This window comes from Nicotiana tomentosiformis, chromosome 11 (genome assembly GCF_000390325.3).
Source record: "Nicotiana tomentosiformis chromosome 11, ASM39032v3, whole genome shotgun sequence".
In the NCBI taxonomy this organism is placed as follows: domain Eukaryota; kingdom Viridiplantae; phylum Streptophyta; class Magnoliopsida; order Solanales; family Solanaceae; genus Nicotiana; species Nicotiana tomentosiformis.
Window position 1 is genome coordinate 79,344,766 of NC_090822.1, and position 11,794 is coordinate 79,356,559.

Here is an 11,794-nt window from a genome sequence, read left to right on the forward strand (position 1 = left end):
ACATCGACACTTACTAGAGGTCCAAATAAGTAACATGATAAATCATAATATATGTGAAGTGCACAACAATATTAGAGTAAGTCTGTACTTTCATAATGTTTTCCCAATTATTTCCTTTAAAGTATAAATTTCCTCAAACTTGTATTCTTCCTTAATATCTGAGAACATGCCAAGTGTCAACAACAAATAAATAATAAATACCATAAAATGACGGGCATCCGTGGAAAGATTAGCTCGTAAATATTCGGGCTACTACCGATATAACGCACGATACTGCCGAGGTTGTTCGGCCCGATCCTGAATAACGTATACACTGTCGAGGGACGTGCGACATGATCCATAAATGCATCTATATACTGTTGAGACATTCAACCCACTCCACAAGAAAATATAGGAAGTTACCGAATTATGAGGCATGTTTTTTACAATACAGCACATGAGCACAAAATGAATTTAATCTTTACCATTTCTCAAATAACTCGCCCACAACTCAAAGTGTTAAGGCTTAGCCTAGTGTACATATATTTACTTCAATATCAATTTCAATTTTAACTTCAATTATTTAAGCCAGCAGAATGGGTTCAAATAATTCAAATATTACATGATAAGATCCTAAGTCTACCCGGACATAACATGTTATAGCTACGTACGGACTCTCGTCACCTCGTGCGTACATAGTACCCACAACTAGTTGCACATAACAATAAATATCATCTAGGGGTAGTTTCCCCATCACAAGGTTAGACAGGAGACTTATCTCGCTCCAAAGTTCCGTAAACGGCTCCAAAGTCTCTCTGACACCTCAAATCAAATGCTCGTCGATCCAAAACTATTCAACAAATAGGCAAACCCATCAAAATATACTCTAATACCCATAATTAATCATTTTAAACAAATTCTTAACTCCGCTCGAAAAGTCGATAAAATCAAACCTCGGGTCCACGCACCCGGATTTCAAAAAATTTTGAAGATTAATGTCACCCAAAACAGCACGAACTCAACTATATAATTTATTCCAAATTTCATATCCATATTTCGTGGTCAAATTCCAAAAATATCAAATTTATAGGTTTTTAAAATTTCTACTAATTTGCATATTTAAATCCATATATACACTTTGTATTTAACTCAAAATATGCGATAATTACTTACCTTGACATAGATGATGAAAATATTCCCTTGAAGCCCTCCAAAATCGCCCCAACCAAGTGAAAATGAGAGAAAATGTGCCAAATTACGCTTTTTAAAAGAACGCTCTGCCCAGACGACCTCTCGCATCTGCGAAAAAACAGCCGCTCCTGCGACTCCGCTTCTGCGGAAACTTCCTCGCTTTTGCGGAAGACCACTACTAGCAGACCATCGCACATGTGGAAATTCTTCCGCTCCTGTGCAACCGCAGGTGCGACACACCCTAGCGCATATGCGCAAATTCCCACACCTGCGGCCCTCACCTCGCTTTTGCGCACATGCAAGTACGCTGCCCACCTTCGCTTCTGCGACTTCACGCCCAGGCTGCCCAAGCCGCTTCTGTGGACCTCACCTCGCTTCTACGACCAAACTTCCGCAGAAGCGGTCACACCAGCGGCTGCCCAGCTTCAGCATCTCCTAAGTCCAAAATAAATTCGTTAACCATCCGGAATCCACCCGAGGCCCTCGGGACCTTAACCAAATATATCAACACGTCCCAAAATACATTACGAACTTAGTCGAGCCTTCAAATCACATCAAACAACGTTAAAACCACGAATCGCACCCCAATTCAAGCTTAATGAACTTTAGAACTTCAAACTTCTACATTCGACGCCGAAACCTATCAAATCAAGTTCGATTGACCCTAAATTTTGAACACAAGTCATAAATGACATAACGAAGCTATTCCAAAGCTTAGAATCCCAAACGGACACCAATAACATTAAAATCTACTTCAAGTCAAACTTAAAAATTTCTTAAACTTTTAAAATACCAATCTTCCATAATAAGCGCTGAAACGCGCACGGGTGATCCGATACTCAACCCGAACATACGCCCAAGTCCGAAATCATCATACGACGCTATTGGAACTTTCAAATCCCGATTCTGAGGTCGTTTACTCAAAAGTCAGACCTTAGTCAATTCTTCCAACTTAAAGCTTCCGAAATTAGTATTTTCTTTCCAAATCATTCCCGAACTTCCCGAAATTCATTTCCGACCACACGTACAAGTAATAATACTTGAAATGAAGTTACTCAAGAACTCAAACCACCGAACGATGCGCTAGAGCTTTAAACAACGGGTTGTTACAGTTTTATAGTTGTGCTTTAAAAAGGATCTAAACTTGTAAGTGAGGAAAAGTTGTAATCCTGTGAAGAGCCTCCGTACATGCGTCTTTTGAATGTGAAGCGTTGTGATTGTTCCGTCGAGGCTTTAGGTTATTAACCGGGACTCTTAGGGTATTCAGTTAAACAAAAAGGATATTTTATCATTGCATTTAAAAGGGGTTATGCATCTAATAGTTGTGGCTTGTAACCCTTCATGAAGGGGTACGTAGGTTATTTGCCCTTAGTTGTTTTTAAATTTTTATTAATAGGGTATTTAAGTTAATTAGAAGGGTATCTTAGTAATTTAACTTTTGTCTTAAGGGCTTTTCATTTTTAATGTGACTAGTTTCTCGACACGTGCGTTGCACGTGAACCACTTAATAAAACCAAATCTTCAAAGAAAAGTTGCAAATGAAGATACTAATGGAAAGCAATGCGGATTTTCCATTTTCCGGTTCATGTTCAGAAAAAAGGTTCACCAAACATCATGGAGATTTCAATTATAAAATCCTCATTTGCTCATTGACATTAGCCGAATCCCTTCTTTTGAGTCCATATCTATAGTTCTCAAACCGTGCCTTTTCCATTTTATATGCTCCTCTTACCATTCCAGGGAGTTGTTTAAACTTGAAATAGACTCTTGAGGTGTTTGTAACTGATCCAGCTTTAGCAAGTCTGCTGCTATATTAGCTTCTCTATAGTATGAGTGGCTTCACCATGTATAGTAGCTAAAATTTCTTAGGATCTTTGCCATTCCAGTAATTTTCACGAGGGAGTCCTATTTTTAGTGATCATATCAACAATGATCTTGGAGTCCATCTCCAAAATCACATTGTCAACAAGTGTTAGCTGCCGTTGCTTCTGCTAGATTGTTTGTACAATAAGACAGGAATAGTGAAAGCCATTACAATAGTGTTATGATCCCTAAAGATACCACCTGCAGTCGTCTCCCTTTCCATTGAGCTACTATCTGTATTAAGTTTAAAATAATAATTCTCTTATGAGAGCCAATACATTGGGAAAGAAATTATTTTAGGTATATAGTTATCCACTATAGTACAAATTTCCTTCCAATTAGAAGTTAACTTGATCTGATCAAACTCATTAGCTATACAACAAACTTCATATTAAAACTGAATCATGTATAACTTTACCAATAGAAATATTCAGCTGACATATCTAGAAGCACGTTTTTAGACAACTTGAAGATCTCAATGGAACATTTAAAAATATATCAACTTGGAATTTTGGACAAGTATCTAAGGAGTTGAATTTAGCAAAGTGCGAAAGAAATTCCAACTCAAATAGTCCATTGGCAGTACCAGACTTGCCCAATAAATTCTTTCTTCATGAGGGGTATTGTTCTATAATTAATTTCAAGTCTGAAAAATATCTCATACCCTAAATAACGATAAATTAATGACCTTTCAAGAGTTTCAACATTTTTCGGAAAATTCAGCACTCGGGCATTTTAAGGATCAATAATCAGAATAATCAAACAGCCATTTTCAAACAAAAGAGGGCCAAAAACAGCCAATTTAGGGACCAAAACTACTATTGTTTGATAGATTTATTTTAATCTTTTGGAGAGTGTATAATATCATTCACATGAACCAAAGACAATAGAGAAGTTATACACAATCCACAATGTAGAGTTATATAAAAATTGTGAACATAATCTTCAATATATGAACTATTGTAAATAATTAACTATTCAAAACCACATGATTAATAGTATCTCTAGTTAGTTACAAAATAAAGTGCTAACTCAGCTAACAGGTATAAGAAACTCAAAACTCAAATCTTATTGTATTCAGAATTATTCATTCCCCTTCTCTTCTTTGTAACCTAGCTCTTACCCAAAAGGTATGTGACAAACAATATGTTATATGATTATTCTTGATATTGATATCATTTCATCTTGTGGGTGTTTCATGTTATGCTAAAAAGAAATTATTGAAGACCTCGAATAAAAAGCAAAGGGAACTATTTCCACCTATAAATTTACGACAAAGTAAATCAATTTACAAATAAATACAGCCGAAGTTGATCAGTGCTGTTGTACTTTGATAAATATGTGATGCAAGAATTCTATCTTTTGTCCCACCAAAATCTTCGCTAAGGAATTTTAGCCCCAAGTCCTCCTTTTTCTACTCCATTAATACATAACGCTAACCATTTTAATCATAAATAAAAGAAGAAATTATGAAGATTATGTACAAGTTAGACTGACAAATTGCAGCAATAACAATATTAAACAAAGCAAAAGAGAAACATAGAAAAGTAAGGCGAAAGTTGTGAAAATAAAACCGAATTAAACGCTAGTCATCTCAATATTCTAACCATTTCAAACAATATATCTCAATTTAAAAATCTGCAGGCTAACATTGGCCAGGTATAAGAAAATCAGTTGTAAAATTGACAACCAACTTACAACTCGACTTTGCGAGAGACAGATATGGCCTATGATTTAGCCGGGGGAATCGATGGAGTGAATATTAGTGGCGCCTAAATTCTGACAAGCAAGTAGATTTGGCAAAAAAATATAGAAGAAGATGACTAATGAAAAAAGATAACAATTTGGTAAAGAGGTGTTCAGATGCCAAACCTGTTGTTTTAAGAGAAGAACAAAGACTGAGGAAAATTGGCATGGAATCTGATTTTTAAAGATAGGGGAAGCAATCGGTACAACCGTTAGGAAAATACATTGCTCTTTGAAAAGGCGTCTTGGGTTGCCGAGGACCGCAAGGAGGCGGAGATTCAGAAAGGGTGTGTATAGATAATTTCTTTTTTCAAACTAATCCATAGCAAAGGGGTAATTTACTAATTTGCGAAAGTGTAACGTTTTATTAAAAAATAAAGTTAAGGGTAATTTCGTAATTTGATTTTTCACTTAAGAAATTTGATTTATATCTAAATATAAATAGATATAGATATAGAAGTTTAAAAAACAATTCTGCCGCGCCGTCCACACCTTTCTTTCTTGAGTAAACATCACATAATAAATTCCCAAAGTGATTAACCCAATGTTGTTCTAAAGCAAAAACCTTACTGAGTCAGGGCCATTATTGGCCGACGAACAATATGAAACTTTCTTAAGAACGAACACAGTTGAGTGCAAAAATGCAATAGTGTATTAGAAAGATAGGATCAACGTTTTCTTTTTCAATGATGACGTGGGAAGGGACTTTGGCTCAATACTCCTACTAACTTTTTCTTCTTCTCCTCCTTGTGCTTGGTAATTCTAGCTTCATGCACTTCTTACTCTACAGTCAAAGAGGCACGCTCCCTTCTTAGCACACTTTCCCGAATTTCAAATTCACGCAATTTCCTCTCCAACTTAGAATTCATTCTATTTGCCTCAACAAGTTTGGCAGCTGCAGCATGCAATTTGCCTTTCTCTTCCAAGGACTTGTCATGATACCCAACTATCAAAAGCTCTAGCGTTGGCCAACTCGATTTCAGAGGCAAGCTTAATTTGTTCACGCTCTGCTTGTGTTCGGCACAGAGCCTTTTCAGAATCAACACATTGCTTTTTAGAAGTCAAAGCATTTCTCAAAATTTTCTCTCTTTTCACCTTCCGCAATGGAAATCAAATGAGGAGATTGCTCACGGTTGAGAGATTCATTTTGTTTTGCAAGCTCTTCTCTGAGTTCATCATACTTAGATGTCCTTTCATTTTTCTCAATCAATAGAAGCCACATATAATACTGATAATTGAAAAGCTGTTTCAAGCTTGGTAATCTTTAGGAGCAGATCTTGGAGGACTCTTTGCCATGTAGGACTGTCATATCAACTTGTTTATGTCACAGCACAACTCCCACCATTAGTCGTGATTGAGCCTAATACCGCCGCTAGGCAAGCCAACAACTAAACACCGCAACGAATAGTTCACAACATATCTTAAAATAGTTTGACAATCAAAATAGTCAGAATACATTCTCAACCATACATGAGATCTCAAATATTATTGAAACAAAGTTCGTACAATGATCCAAATACAAACCAAAATGCTAAATCAACCAATACAAAATACGACCAAACGATCCTCAACCCGAAAATCCTGTGTCACAAGTGTATGAGCATATATTGGACTATAAAACACTACTACAACAACTGTCTCGAATAGAAAGTAGGCAGAATACTATAAATAAATTGAAAAGAAACTCTGTGTGCTGAGAATCGAAGCATAAAAAGCAGTTCGACACAAAGTATCCTCAGCAGCTGGGCCTACGGGCATGTATGACCACCGATGGGCTTGTTTCAATGCATGCACAATTTGTGCAGAGGTTAGTATGGGTAATGTAAATCAACGCTTATATAGTAAGTATCCAGTCTATCCTCGAAGAAGTAGTGGTAAGGGGTCAACATCGACACTTACCGATGGTTCAATAATCTGATATACATAAGAAATTAAACATGTATGACGCATGACAAGTAGCAACGAAACAGATAATTACGTACAACATGCTTTTCTATAATAAAAAAATACGAAAATGTCTAATACAAAGTCTTGGATCGAATGGAGTATACATGGCTTATATCATATGAAAATGCCAAATCTGAGTCAAGATGCTCATATACATATTGACTCCCTATCGAAATATTTCACATAATTCTGACGGGATGAATAGCCCGATCTCATACGAGTGATTTTACATAATCCTGCCGAGGCGAACGACCTGTTCCCAAAAGAGTAATTTTACATAATCCTGTCGAGGCGAATGACCCGATACCATAAGTGTAGTTTTACATAATCCTGCCTAGGCGAATAAGCCGATGGCATAAAAATATTGCTGAGATGATCGCTCCGATCCTATAACAATAGTCTTACAAAATCCTGTCGAGATGAACGACATAATCCCATTAGAGTAGAGATGAGGCGATCAACCTGATCCCTTAAGAATATCACTAAGGTATTTTTCATAAGAATATTGCTGAGGCAACCAGCCCGATCCCATAAGAATATTTTTACAAAAATCAAGCCGAGGAAAAAATCTCAATCCCATAAGAGTAATGCTAAGGCGATCAGCCCGAACCCATACAAATATTGAAATTTTAGACGAGTTGCTAGCCCAACTTGTGAATATATGCACGAGTTAAGAAACAACAAAACGTCCAGATAAATAAGTACAACACTGGGGTAAATTCGTAAGAGAAGGTATAGTTTTTGCGGCTTATCAAATAGCGCGCTAAGTCTCTAGAATAGTCTTACTCGTCTTCGAGCAACTTAAAATTAAGCGCATAGGCAAGAAACACATTTCAAAACATACTCAAGCATTACATTAATGAAAACAGTTTATATCAACGCTTAGAACCCAACATATAAATTCTTCATATCATTCCTCAGGTTTTAAACTCATGAGTCATGGCAAGGGAGGGCAAGCCTATGGAACGAACTTATGCCACCCAAGTTTGTACCATAGGCTTGCCCGTAGTGTATCACTTGACTAATCTAAGCTTGCAAAGTCTAGGATCAAGTAAGACTTTATAAGTTGTAATGTAGGCTAAGGGACGTGTATGATATATTTGAGAAAATGGTGACTATTCCTTGTAAGCACTTAAATACACTACACTTCACTTCCAAACACCTTCTTGTTATGACTAATTCAATGTCTTACTATAAAACCATACACATTTAAGCCCTTCTTCATTAAGTACATTAACATATAGATACTCACTAGCCCAGACAAAGATGTGAGAGGTATTATTAATTTTTTTCACACTCTCCTTAATTTGGTATTTTCGGCTAGTACCTTTTTTGTTTAAACAGAAGTGCACCTTGTTGGCCTTTATATGATTTTACTCAAAAGCTACCCAATCTCTTTCTTTACTCTTCTAGCTACTTAAGCTCTTTCGGAGGTAAATGTTCAACAAGATTTTACTTCGAACAAAGGGAATTCGACTTGTAATGTGGTTGCTAAAGAAAAGGTCTACAGACTCAAAAAGGGTGACTACGGATAATATTAGCACTGGTAGGCAACTGGGCTAAATGGTCAATCAAGGATAGCCTATATCATTTCCCAAACTTACAAGACTTAATCATTTCGCTTTGACTCACCCACGGGGCATGTTCTAGACTAGTAAGGATAGCACAAAGTAGACTAAAATCTCACCTCACACAATGCACATGACTCACTTAGGACGGCTCAAACCCAACTCTAGAGTTAAAGCAACTAGCACAGTCATTATAATATTTCAGTACACAAAAATTAATCACAAGAGTCTAAAGATGAGCCTCGGTATCAAAAGAAATCCATAGATATTTTCAAGGCATGTAAGTAGAAAGTACTTAGTTCAAATTCTACAGACCTAAGCCCCGATATAAAGTATGTCAAAAGTACAAATTACTCAAGCTTCTTCCAATTCCATTATCAGTTCAACTAGAAAAAATAAAGGAGAAAGAAAAATATTTTTATATTTTTATTTAGACTTTAGTCCCTCAAGAGAAATTCCTAGGTAATCCATCATCGGAAAAAGTCCACAAATATTTATAAATTTGAAAAAACAATCTATCTAAAAATACTCGATTCAAGAAAATGGCATCTTCAAAAAAGAATCGTGGTTTAAAGAAACTTCGGGATTAAGCCATTAAAAATGACTATAATTATACGATTACAATGGCCAAAAGTGTGATCATAAAATGAAGAATATATCACTAGCAATTAAGCACATGCCACAAAAATTAAAGTCTGACACCCCACCCCACTCTAAAAAAAGTGCACTATCCTCAGTTGCACAATATCACAAAAATACAAATAAGAAAGATAAAAAATAGAGTGGGTATCAGAAACTCTCTCAAAAGCATTCGGGTTGTGGCGAGGACCAGTTGTGAACCTCGGTCCTCGAAAGTGATGGATCCTCTAGTGCGATGCCAGACACGTCAACTGCCTCAATCAGCACGCCCTCTCAAATAAAAGGAACCTCAGTAGCAATATTCCCCACACCCGCTACAGTCACAAACGTTACTCCTGGCTACCCCGCAATAGTGCCATCAGTAGCACTCATATCAACTATCTAGAGTTCCTCTGCATTAGTCTGTACACCAATAGAAAGGGTCGGCAGAATATCTTTAATTACGGCAATCAAGTGTTCAAAGTGATACTGCATCCTCTGCTCCCTGGACTCCACTGCATCAGCCTAAATCCAGCCTCAGCTGGTGTATCTCACTCTTTATTGCTGTCAACCGCATGTCCTTATAGATCTTCTGGAATCGCTCCTCACTCAGGTTCGAAACATTATAGATATCATGAAGTGCTTCCTTAGTTCCATTTCAAAGGTCATCTCCAGGTCTAGCCAACTTATATTTGGCCAAGAGTGCAGTCAAGGTGTGCACAAAGTAAAAGCTGATTTGCTTATTACCTCGGGTTCGACACATATGACTCTGTATCACCTCCCCAATATTAACTAGAATACTAGCCATCAATTCGTATACCAAGAACACATGCTCCCAATATACAATCAATTTATGCGTCCCCAACATTAACCTGTTACTCATCCAATTCAACCAACTCCTAGAATCTCTGGTCATGAATTCCATTTTGAGACCTCTGGTTTTGCTCCACGTTGGCTTCGTAATTGGGTCACATATTAGCTGTGACATGTGGGGAAAGTCTTCCTCCTTAAGTCTCCACAAATACTCATCATGAGATGGCAACAGAATGCGGTAATGCCTATTTATGGGGGCAAGAGAGATATCAACCTTACGACCGCGAACCCACACAATATCATTACCCTTATCCAGGTAACAATTAGCATATAATTCTTATACGCGAGTCACATTAGCCTCACCCTTAGGTCCCTCAGCAATGCGTGTCCAACCGTACCTTTCAATCCTTTTCACGATCGGCAAGTAAACTTTCTTGGCGATCTAAAATTTTAACGGCCTCTCGAACAAAACTGGATTGACTTGCTTTTCTTTAAGTGACTTCCAATGTATCCATGCCTTCTTGCTAACAAATTTTTGATTCCACACTGAGTCATCCACTGGTTCACTAGGTTCACCGTCTCCCTCAGGTAGGGCAACCTCTACATACACCTCTTCATCGGACTAGTCCTCCTGAGGCTCGATTTTTGTATCTACTACGACTTTATCTCGCCCTTGCACTTCGCTTGTCTTGCACTTCTTAGCCTTGGGTGGCCTCGAAGATCCTTCACGAATCTGGAGGGAAACCTCTTATGGCCTATACGACTATGTTTGCTGCAGCTCCTATGGGATAAGCGCAGACGTAACTGCTTTAGAGGCTTCATGCGCATCCCTATCATTCCTGGAATTTGTTCTAGCTCATTAGCATGCTTATCTCGCGCCTCAGTTTTATTGGAAGGCTTTTCTGAGGATAGCTTAAACTTACATGATTGCTCATCAGTGTCTTCGAGATGGTCATAGTACCTGGAAAGAACTAAGAAACAATATTAGCTTACTCTAGCCACATCAAGTCATTGTGGTGTGCGTCGCATCCTACACATTCATTTTAAGCATATGTGCACAAGACGAGTCATGAGCATCCACTACAACACACTTTATATTTATTCCATATTAATTAGTACCATTCAACAACAAGTGGGGAAGGCAACACCTATGTCGTTCCTAAGTCGGTCGTGGATGATGCTTGTCTTAGAAAGAACACAATTGAAGTTCATAAGACACCCAACGGCCACCCCACACTTAAGGGTTATTCGTATTGCCAAGAAAGGTAAGTTCTCAACTCAGACTTCGCTAAACCTCACCAAATAAATTCATTCGGGTAATTCATCGAACACCTTATGTGCACAAAATTTGCTTAGCTTCTTTGGTTCAATTTGCCTATGTTATACCCTCACAATTGAGTGAGGTGGTGGGAATTGTAAGTTCCCACCTCACTATGTTCATAAACAACTCAAATAAATGAGCCCCCGGTGGCCAAAAAAAAGAAAAAGAAAAACAAAACATGAACCTAACTATCCTAAAAAAGAGAACTAACCTATAGGAGGGCGCGGGGAGGGGACTACTATTAAGGAGGGGAGGCAAACTAAAAAAGGGAGGGGAGGGGGGTTCTTACCTTGTGGAATGGGGGCGATGGTGGCACGAGGAAGAAAAGTAAGGGGGAGGGGGTCTGTACGTGGGTGTGTGTATTTGAGTGAAAGAGAGTGATGGCTTATTTTGGTGTTTGAGTGAGAGAGGTAGAGTGTTTTTTTATTTTTGAGTTACTTTTTAAATTTTTATTTTTTAAAAAAATGATCGAGCTAACAATAAAAAAAGAAATATTCGGAGGTCACGCTAGGACTGCATAATGCGCGACCTGGAGATGCGCCCCACTTCTGTTTCAGCTTTGGCCGGTCCTAGTCCCTCGAAGCCATGGGCACTTCGCTACCCACCATATTTGTAATCATCCAACTGTTGCTCAATCCGTTCTTGTGGCATTAACGGTCTTTGTCAACACACTCTTTATATGTATGTTCGACACCTCCACTTGCTCACTTGTCTGTGGGTGATACGGGGTGGCAACCTTGTGGTGAAA

General features: G+C 37.9%; 2 long non-coding RNA genes across 2 annotated transcripts; both read right to left on the reverse strand.

Annotated features, from left to right (window-relative positions):
- Nucleotides 1-2,721: 2,721 nt before the first annotated feature.
- Nucleotides 2,722-5,095, reverse strand: LOC138900737 (uncharacterized). Its single transcript, XR_011411976.1, has 2 exons — nucleotides 4,906-5,095; nucleotides 2,722-3,267 (listed from the first exon to the last, which is right to left on the reverse strand). It is a non-coding gene; the product is annotated as an uncharacterized lncRNA (long non-coding RNA).
- Nucleotides 5,096-8,859: 3,764 nt separating this feature from the next.
- On the reverse strand, nucleotides 8,860-11,471 carry LOC104120966 (uncharacterized). Its single transcript, XR_691770.4, has 2 exons — nucleotides 11,336-11,471; nucleotides 8,860-10,686 (listed from the first exon to the last, which is right to left on the reverse strand). It is a non-coding gene; the product is annotated as an uncharacterized lncRNA (long non-coding RNA).
- Between the last annotated feature and the right edge of the window lie 323 nt (nucleotides 11,472-11,794).